Source organism: Sciurus carolinensis, chromosome 3 (assembly GCF_902686445.1).
Source record: "Sciurus carolinensis chromosome 3, mSciCar1.2, whole genome shotgun sequence".
Taxonomy (NCBI): Eukaryota; Metazoa; Chordata; class Mammalia; order Rodentia; family Sciuridae; genus Sciurus; species Sciurus carolinensis.
Window position 1 is genome coordinate 60,114,198 of NC_062215.1, and position 11,053 is coordinate 60,125,250.

Below are 11,053 nucleotides of genomic sequence, written 5' to 3' on the forward strand. Positions count from 1 at the left end.
GCCCTGGGACATGAAAATCTTCTTGGAGCCTTGAGCAGGGAGTGGTCACAGCATAATGAAGAAAACCTGGGGCTCACATGGCCCCCATGAGTGAAGGGCTTCTTCATCCCTGATCACTTGCCACCCTATCAACTGCAGACATCATAGATGGAGAATTCAGTGTACAATCCAGGGATCTGACATATACTCTGTCACTTATTGATTCAGGCCTGGACATTATCTATCATACTGACCATGATTTACTTGCTTTTGAGAAATAATTCTTCTGATTGTAAAAAATATTTGTGAAAACTTTATAAAAAGTTGAATGTCAGTATGTGTATTTTGACACCTGAACCCCAGCTGGAAAAAGGAAGGAGCTCTCCGTAGCAGTAAGCTTGTATCTTTCACTCAACTCTACCGCCTCCAAATTCTGTCAGTCCCTCAAAGTCTAGAACCAATTCCAACTTGTCCAAAAACCCTTTCCTAATTCCAATTAGCCACCAGGATGCCCTCTTTGTCAGAAATTCTATTTGTCAACTGGTGTAGCCATGCATCTATTTGTGAAATGGTTCATAAGTAAAATGGGTGTATACATATAGTTCCTGAAGATAAAGCAGACATGAATTTTGCCCTTAAATGGAACTGGAGTAAGGAGAATAAATAACTACATGATTGTGCTAAGATTAAGTGCCATGTAGAATATGAGTAAAGTGTACTGAGATTGTTGAACTAAAAAATGTCACTCTAAAATGAACAAAGGCAGTTCAGGTAACTATTTCTTAAGGAGTTAACATTTGAACTAAATCTTGAAGACTTTCTCCATGTGACCATGTGACACTGTGTTGAAAAAACAGTACAAGAAAAGATGGGGATATAGGAAGTCACAGTGGCTGCAATCTGATGGCATGGGTTAAAACAAAGATGGAAGTTGGGGGCAGCTACTGTAACTGGGGCCATGACCCACATAAGGCATTCACCTGGACTTGATCTACAGCAGTCTGCAAGCCAAGACGTTGAATCTATGAGAGCAAAGCTCTAGCAGCTGTGGGGTGATTCTTTGAGTCCTAAGAGTGGGTCACAAGTAGAATCAGGGGCAACTGAGGGAGAAGGGCATGGCTTTATGATCCTCGAAATGCTTTGGGTTACCTGGAGTGGTGGTATGTGTACTGATGAAGAGCAGGGGCTCTGGAATCAGATTACCTGGGTTCAAACCCTGCCCCTTGATTTATATGCTCATTTTCTTTCAGTAAAATAGGGATTTAAAATGACACTCATTTCACAGGGACTAAATTAACTAACACATGCAAAGCATGTGAACAGAACCCAGTCCCTAGTCCAGAGGAAGTCACCCAATAAGTTAACTGTATTATTAGAAGATGTCCAAGTACAATATCTGAATTGAAGATATTGGATACAGTACAGGAGGAAATTTCTAGTTTCTTTTTTATTTAGTTATTCTGTTGTGATGTGGAATTTAGTATGTGTGTCAGGACTAGCTCCAGGAGATATTACTAAATAGTATTTTTGAAGATGTGTATTACTTGTAGACAATTTGGAAAACTGAAAATTGCAGACAGAAGAAAGTAAAAAATCACCCATATTGCTACTCCAACCACTCACAAAAGTTTGATGCTTCCTTCTGGTCTAGTTTCTGTGTGTGCTAATATAAATCACATTACACATTTAGCATCCCACTTTAATCACCTAGTATTATATCATAGTATCTTTTCTTTTTTAAAAAATGTGTTTCTGAATATATTTTTCACCATATTTCCCACTGATACGTTGGAAATAAGGATTTTTTATATTTGCTTTTTATTGTGCCACTGTTGTTTTAATAGACAAATAACTTTTTCCTCTCTCTTTACAACAAATAACCTTTTTCTATTTCTTGATAGTAATTTTGTTAATGACTCCAGGACAGTTATTTAAAACACTGATGTAATAGTGGCATCCCTCTCTGCTTCTGATAATCATGGGGTAATTTGTTATTACTAGGAAGGATACCAAAGTGACCCATTCCTAGATAACTACAGCAGGGGTGCTTTTTCTTCTGAAGCAACAGTGGATGTTGACCTGAGACATGTTGCTACACATGTCTCAGGCAAGCAAGCTGAGGTATTGTATAATTACACTGATATATTAAAACATCCCCAATTTCTTATGAAGGCTATAACTTAATAATAATCAATTATTCTTTTAAATGTACTGATTTTTAAATTCCCTGTGATTACCATTTTATTTCTGCAGTCCTGACTAGCATTGTTCTCTAATATTTTTCTTCATAAGATTTTAACTTTTGATTGTCAGATATATGCTAACCTCATAAAAATATTTGTATAATTAAATCTTCTCCTGTACTACAAGGTTTATATGGCATAAGAGTATTATATTAATTAAATTTTTTTAAATTTTATTTTTACACACTGCATTTTGATTCATTGTACACAAATGGGGTACAACTTTTCATTTCTATAGTTGTACATGATGTAGATTCACACCATTCATGTAATCATACAAGTACATAGGGTAATGATGTCTGTCCCATTCCACTTTCCTTCCCCCACCCACTTGCCTCCTCATTTCCTGCTACACAATTCAAAGTTCCTCAATTCTTCTCTTACCCCTGATCTGCTATTATGTATCATACTTTTCTCAACATCTTTATGAGCATAAAGATTGCTACTAGAATATTTATTTCTTTATTTTATTTTTAACTGCCAAATAATAATTATATATACTTTAAGATATAAAATGTGATGTTTTGGATATGTTTGCACTCTAAAATAATTAAATTCATTTTGAGTTGAATTTTGTACAGGGTGAGAGATAGAGGTTTAGTTTCATTCTGCTGCATATGGATTTCCAGTTTTCCCAGGATCATTTGTTGAAAAGGCTACTTTTCTCCATTATATGTTTTTGGAACCTTTGTCTAGTATGAGAAAACTATATTTATTTGGGTTTGTCTATATCCTAAACTTGGTACCATTGGTCTACCTGTCTATTTTAGTGCCAATACCATGCCATTTTTGTTACTGTTCCTCTGTAGTATAGTTGAAGGCCTGGTATTGTGATACCACCTGCTTCACTCTTTCTGCTAAGGATTGCTTTAGGTATTCTGGGTCTATTATTCTTCCAAATGAATTTCATGATTGCTTGCTTTAATTCTATGAGATACATCATTAGGATTTTAATTGGAATTGCATTGAATTGGTATAGCACTTTTGGTAATATGGCCATTTTGACAATATTAATTCTGTCTATCAAGGAACATGGGAGATCTTTCCATCTTCTAAGGTTTTCTTTAATTTATTTCTTTAGCGTTCTATAGTTTTCAGTGTAGAAGTCACACTTCAGATAGAACACTACTCTCCAAAATCTACAAAGAACTCAAAAAACTTTACACCAAGAATACAAATAACCCAATAAATAAATGGGCTAAGGAAATGAACAGATACTTCACAGAAGATTTACAAGCAATCAACAGATATATGAAAAAAATGTTCAACATCTCTAGTAATAAGAGAAATACAAATCAAAACTACCCTAAGATTTCATCTCACCCCAGTTAGAATGTCTATTATCAACAATACGAGCAACAATAGGTGTTTATAAGGATGTGGGGAAAAAAGTACACTCATACAATGCTGGTGGGATTGCAAATTGGTGCAGCCACCCTTTCTAAGGAGATTCCTTAGAAAACTTGGAATGTAACCAGCATTTGACCCACTTAAATCACTCTTGACCTATACCCAAAGGATTTAAAATCAGCATACTACAATGGCACAGCTACATCAGTGTTTATAGCAGTTCAATTCACAATAACTAGATTGTGGAACCAACCTAGATGCCCTTCAATAGATGAATGAATAAAGACACTATGGTATATATACACAATGGAATATTATTCAGCCACAAAGAATAAAATTATGGCATTTTCAGGTAAATGGGATGAAGTTGGAGAATATCATGCTAAGTGAAATAAGCCAATACCAAAAAACCAAAGGCCAAATGATTTTGCTGATAAGTGAATGATGACACATACTGGGAAGGGGGGAGGAGGTAAGGGAAGAATGAAGGAAGGATGGATTGTGTAGAGGGAAATGAGGGGTGGGGAGGGGGTGGGGGAAGGAAAGGTAATAGAATGAGGCAAACATCATTACCCTATGTACATGTATGATTATGCAAATGGTATGACTCTACTTCATGTACAACCAGAGAAACAATAGTTGTTTTCAATTTGTACACAATGAATCAAAATTTTTAAAAAGAAAAAAATAATAAAATAAAATAATTAAATCAATTTAATTGGCAAATTCATTACTTCAAGTACTTTTTACAGTGAAAACAAAATCTAGCCTTTCAGTAATTTTGAAATATACAATGCATTATTATTTATTGTCATCACTGTTTTGTGCAATAGATCACTGACACTTATTCTCCTGTATAATTGGATCATATACTGTTTGAGCAGCATCTTCCCCTTCCCCCAACTTCTGGTATTCACCATCTTATTCTCTATTCTTGGAGTTCAATGTTTTCAGATTGCCAGTGAGATGATAACCAAGAGTACATTTCTCTCTGTGTCCAGATTCTTTCACTTAGCATAATATCCTCTAGATTCACCTAGTTTGCCAAAAATTACAGAATTATGTGCTTTTTAAGTCTGAATAATATTTCATTATTTATATGCAACTCCTCTTTGTCCATTTATCTGGTGATGGACACCTAAGTTGGTTCCATATCTTAGCTTTTATGAATAATGCTTCAATGAACATAGGAGTGAAGATATCTCTTCAACACTGTGAATTTAATAAATTGTAGAAGATTACTAGATAATATGGTATTTATATTTTGGGTTTTTGAAACCATGTTCATTTTCATAATAGCTGTACTAATTTCTATTTTCACCAACAGTGTACTGAGTTATCTTTTCTTTATAATCTCACCAATGCTTGGTATCTTTGATCGTTTTTATAATAACCATTATACACTTGCAAATAAATACTTCAGAGTGGTTTTAATTTGCATTTCCATGACTGTTACTGATAATGAGCACTTTTCATATATCTATTGGACATTTATATGTCTTCTTTTATGAAATGTCTATTGAGGTCTATGTTAGTCTGTTTTCCATCACTATAACAAAATATCTGAGATAATCAACTTATAAAGAGAAGAGATAAATTTTGTTTCACTGTCTTTGAGGTTGCAGTTGATAATCAGTTGACCCTATTGCTTCGGTCTGTGGTAAGGCAGCACAACATGGCAGGAGATCATGGTGGAGCACAATTACTTAGCTCATCAAGGGACAAAGAGCAAAAGAGAAAGAAAAATGTTGCAACAAATAACCTCCCAATATGTCATCTCTTATATGTGACCATATAACTATTTGATAAATTCCAAAAGATAAAAAAAAATATAGGTAAAAGGTAAAAAATTCATAATTTTAAAAAAGATTACCAGATTGCCCTTTTTCCTTTGAACTTATGCCCATTTATATTCTATTGATCACTACTGAGAGACTACTGAGAGGGCCTGTTTTCTCACATCTTTTCAAACAAATCAGGGAGAGTAGATGAATAATATAAACTCCAGACCTGCTGGGACAGCATTTATTGGGAGAAAATTCATAGAAATAGAAACATTATCAGGAACTCAGGTCCCCCACACCCATCGTGTTCTGGGATACCAACGCGCTTTCCTAGGCTGCATTAGTGGGAAATCACCAGCCCTTCCCTGGCATAACCAGGGGGCTGAGGTTTAAATCTCCCAGCTGCAGCTCTAGGATATGGCAGAACCTGTGACATGAGCTCTACTTCAACCCTGAATCAGGAGCAACCTTGTTAAGACCTCAATTATGGATGATTTCTGCAGAAGACCAGTCTCTAGGGAACTATTCTTAGATAAATTAGCTTATGATTTTAGCCTTTTCCAATCTGACAAGAGAAAATTTTTATTGTAGTTTAAATTTGCATTCCTCTAATTAAAAGCAAACTCAATCTATTTTCCTGTTTTAAGAGATTTTTCTACATTTTATCTATGGAATGTTAATATTATTTGTCCATTTTTCTATGGAGTTATTGGTCTGTATATATATATATAAGATGTAGCTCTTTATCTATTAGGGAAGTTGTCCACTGTGTCTGCTGTCAGTTGCAAATATTTTTCCAAGTTTTTGCCTTTTGATTATGTCTATATCGATTCAGTCTTCAATCCAAAAAGCAGAAGCACTAGGAATATTTGGAAAATCTTATTATAGGAATTAGACTTTAAACGACCCTTGAAGTGAATTGCATATCAATTTGTTCCACATTTTGAATAATTATATAGAAGGTTTTGTGTGTTTTCTTGGAGTGTTAGCTTGTTTCACAGTGCTGAGAATGTAATCCAGAGCTTCAAGCATACTAGGCAAGCACATGACCACTGAGCTACATCCCATACTGAGGTTTTTTGATAGTCTCAATTCATTCTGCCGACTTAATTCTGTATGGATTGCAGGTCACTGAAATATACTCACTGTTATCTTGTTTCTGGCTTGTTTTCCTTGAACTTCCTTTATGTATCAATACTACCCATTTGATCTGAAGCATTGATTTTTATAGCTATTGTATCTTTTTTCATCATTTATTTCAAAGTGCTCTTCTGTTTTCCCATTTATGGCCTCTTTTCAAATTCAAATTTATCTTATGTTAACATCATGATCCATCCTTTATTTTTTATTTTAATCAACTGGTATTCCTTTAACTTCAACATCTTTAATTAGCTTTGCTTTGGAAAGATACTTTGGCATTAGCCTCAACTTGCATGCTTTTAGATGCAATCTGAAATCCACTTCTTTCACTAGATTAGTTTAGTCCATTCAGCTTTATTGCATTTGGGGGGTGTTTTGGTACCAGGAGTTGAACATAGTGTTGCTTGACCACTGAGCCACATCCCAATCCTTTTTATTTTTTATTTTTGAGACAAGGCCTCACTAAATTGCTAAGGCTGATTTAGAAATTGCAATTCTCCTGCCTCAGCCTCCCAAGTCACTGGAATTACAGGTGTGTGCCATTGCACTCAGCTCAGTTTTACTGTTTACGTATGTATAATCCTAATTCTGTTCTATTTTTTCAAGTCATCCTTTTGCTTTTATAGTGTTTTGAAAATCCTTTCACTGTAAGGGCTTTGTTTGTTTTACTTTGCTTTCTAGGAATGTTTCTTCCCATAATTTGGAAGATTTGTTTTAGGGTTACCTTTATAAATTTCAGTGTAGTTCTAAAACTCCAGGTAATATCCACTAGTTTCCTAGCATATGCAGTGATCAAATTAATATATTGTCTTTTCTCCCCCCTTTTCTCTTTCTGCAGTTACCATGTGATTTATTTGATTATATTGTTAACCTGTTCCATTACGATGATTTGTGTACTTTTACCTCTATTTTGTGACCTATCGGATTTCAGGAATACCTTTAAGGATTCAAGTATAGAAGAGGGAAATCAGTACATCTGACTGCCTGCCATCTCCTCTCTCCCTTCCTGTTATTTATAACCACATTACCATTTCAGTTTTTAAATACATTTACATTTTATTCCATACTTGCAATTTCTACAAATTTTTTAAACTTAGTCCCATAAAGAAATCTAAAACTAATCGCCAGTTCACATGCTATAGATTTTTCCTTTTTCTCTGTTGACCAAAGTTTGTTCTTTCAAAGTTTTTGGTTTGAAATCTCTAATGTCTGCCTTTTTTGACAAAACGGGGATCCTAACCTAAAAAAGATATACTCCTTGTTTGTATAAATATGTCAAAATATACTCTACTGTCATGTAAAACAAAAACGAACACATTTAATAAAAAAAAGCAGAATAAACTTTAAAAAATGCCTAATGTTAACAACAGTCCCGGAGTTCTTGTATGGCAAAATTAACTTTATGTTTGAATGATAAATGATAGCTAAATGGTTGTAATACTTTTATCACTTTTATTTTCCTTTTTGGAAAAATGCATTGTAAGCTTTTTTCCACTATATTTTGTTTTGAATGCTATTTTGGAGCAATGAAGATTACCTTAATTTTTTTTCCTTTACAATTGTTCTGAGATTTTTGGTTTGGAGTTTTTATGGGGGGAGGGGTACCAGGGATTGAAATTAGGGGCACTGAACCATGGAGCCATGTGCCCAGCCCTATTTTGTATTTTTATTAGAGACAGGGTCTCACTGAGTTGCTTAGCACTTCATTTTTTCTGAGGCCGGCTTTGAACTTGTGATCTTCCTATCTCAGTCTCCCAAGTTGCTGGAATTACAGGCGTGCACCAAGGCAACTAGCTGTTTTGGGTTTTTTAGTTCGATTGTTTGTTTTTGTCTTTTCCTAGTTGCCTATCCTTTTGTTTTTGTTAAGACAGTAATAACAAAATGGCATGTAACAATGCTGGTATTCAATACAAATTTTTTCTGGAATGAGGCGAGTCCCTTCATTTGTAGATTCAATTACTCTTTCTTATTTCTGAAAAAAAATTCTTGTTAAAATTGACCTTTAAATTATTGGTCTTTTCCATTATCTTTCCTTGTTTGGTTACTCCAATTTTACAATTGTTGAATGTCCTTTGTCTAGGCCTGAATCTATAATTTTCCCTGTATTTCCATTTCATTTGTCTTCTTATAAAATACTGTTCCTGTGTCTCTTAGATTATTTTCATTGTGCTGTTTCTAATTTTGCTTTTCTTTCTGTAGTTATTTTACATTTTTCCTGTCTTCTCCAAGTTCATATTTTATGTTCTTTTTATTATCTATTCCCTCAGCTATTATGCTTTTATTCTGCTTCTTGCTTTATAGAGGTAATTATTCCTTGAGATTTGGAGGATAGGTTGAAATGTGAGATCACAATTTTCATCCATTCCATGGCAATCTTCTTCTGTGGACTAAATTTTTCCTTCTATTATTTTTCTTCTTTGTTTTCTTTTTCTTGTGAAATCCTTGCATCCATCCTGTGATTACTTGTTTTTGAATCCTTGACCAAACTGAGTTATTGCTAAACTGAATACTTGTAAGCTTCTTGTATCAGGAGAGTCTAAGAATATGTTTTCACCTTGCAGAAACTTATTTTGTGATTTCAAGTTGGAGAGAAATTATTTTAGCCTTTACCAGTCTATAATCAATGTTGACAGGTAATTTAGAGCTATTGTGGTATATTTTCCTTAACTCTCAACTTTAATCTTATGCCTTATCTGTAGACTGTGATTACAACTTACCTATGTATTTGATTCTTCATTTAGCCTTTCCTCTGCTTCTTGAATCCAACACTGGATCACAAAAAAAAAAAAAATTCATTATGCAAAACTTTGTACCCTACCCTCCTTATTGCAAACAAGTACTTTTGATGGTTTTCCTTGGCTACATTTTGGCTACATTTTTTTCTTAGATATTATACTCATATAGCTCTTGATGGCCATGGATTCCCTCTCTCTGTGCTTCTTGTTACTCTCCTATTTGATCTCCACTATTCTCAAAGCCTTCCATTCTGTTTTATGGATAGGAGTTTCAGATATTTAATTGTTTCTCTGAAGACAAAATCTATATGCTTATTCTTCTGCTTGGTTTGGTAAGGGTTGAGGTCTCAGAAGAGAAAGTGCTGGATTTAATCTGTTGCATTCAGATCAGAAGTATACTTTTTGCTCATTTACTTTTCCCAATGGTTTTGTCTCTCATAGTCCTAGAAGTAGATTATTTCAGGTGGTGGAGGGAAGGAATTCCAAAGTGGTAACGTCACCTGCTCTGGTAATTCAGAATAAGTAAAGGTATTGGAGTAAATTAGGTAGGGGAGTTAGGTATAGTACATCCTGGGGAATAGAAAGGTCTTTTCTTGTACAGAAGGAATTTAGCAGAGGCCTGGACATGCAAAAAACTTATTTTGGTTAGGTAAGCCAATTGACAGAACTGATTTTTTCCTCCTTAGGTGTTTCCCTGCAGGAAGTCACGCAACCATAATCTGGGGCCAATGGAACAGCAGTTACCAAATTCATCCTGTTGGGTTTGGTGGAGACACCAGAGCTATGACCAGTGGTCTTTTTACTTTTTCCCCTTGTTTAGATGGTCACAGTGGGGAGCAACATCAGCATCCTGACAGCCATCTCGGTAGAGCCCGAACTCTACACCCCAATGTACTCCTTCTTGGGGAATCTAAGAAGATCATGGATAATGATGGGCATTGGGTGCATCACTGTCACTATTTCCTCAATGTTTGGTTGTCTGTGTCCCACAAGCACACAGTTCCATATGGAGCCTACCTCACACAGTTCTTCTTCTATCTGCTGGTTGGGGTGGACTTCTTCCTTTTGATAGCCATGGCCTATGACCTATTGCTGGCCATTGGCCAGCCTTTCACCTACAGCACCCAAATGAGCCAGGCAGTCCAGAGGATACTGGTGGTTGTGTCCTGGGCTGTGCCTTCACCAATGCACTGACCCATACTGTGTTCTTAACTATCCTCAACTTTTGGGGATCCAAGTGAATCACTTCTACTGTGACCTCGTCCAGCTCTTTCAGCTCTTCTGCTCCAGCACCCAACTCAGTGAGCTGCTGCTCTTTGCTGTGAATTTAATAATGGCAGGTACCCTTGTACTTCTCATCATCAGCTTCTACATCCATGTGGTACTGCAGTCCTGTGAATCCACTCTGCTGAGGGAAGGAAGAAGGCCTTCTCCATGTGCAGCTCCCCCCTCACTGTGGTTGTCATATTCTATGGTTCTGGTGTTTTTAACTATATGTGACTATGTTCAGCCAAACTGTTAGATAAGGTTAAAGCTGTTGGAATTTTTAATAGTCATCAACCCCGAGCTGAACCCAATAATCTACAGCCTCAGGAATCCTGATGTGCAGGCTGCCCTCTGAAGGGTACTCCCCAGGGGAAGTGGTCATTGGTTTGAAAAAATCTCAAGTGTAACTTCCTCCCTGTGACTTTTGGACTAAAGTGAAAAATGTCCTAGAGCCAAGAGCTAGCACAAATAGTCCACAACAACTTCTGTCTCCCTTCACTTGAGGACTTTTTGTAGGAAATAATTAATGCTTCCCAAAGAAGCCCTTCCCACTCAC

The 11,053-nt window shown here is 35.7% G+C and overlaps 1 pseudogene; it reads left to right on the plus strand.

The window, feature by feature from the left end:
- Nucleotides 1–10,051: 10,051 nt before the first annotated feature.
- LOC124979400 (olfactory receptor 3A1-like) lies at nt 10,052–10,833 on the plus strand (annotated as a pseudogene).
- The last annotated feature ends 220 nt before the right edge of the window (nt 10,834–11,053 follow it).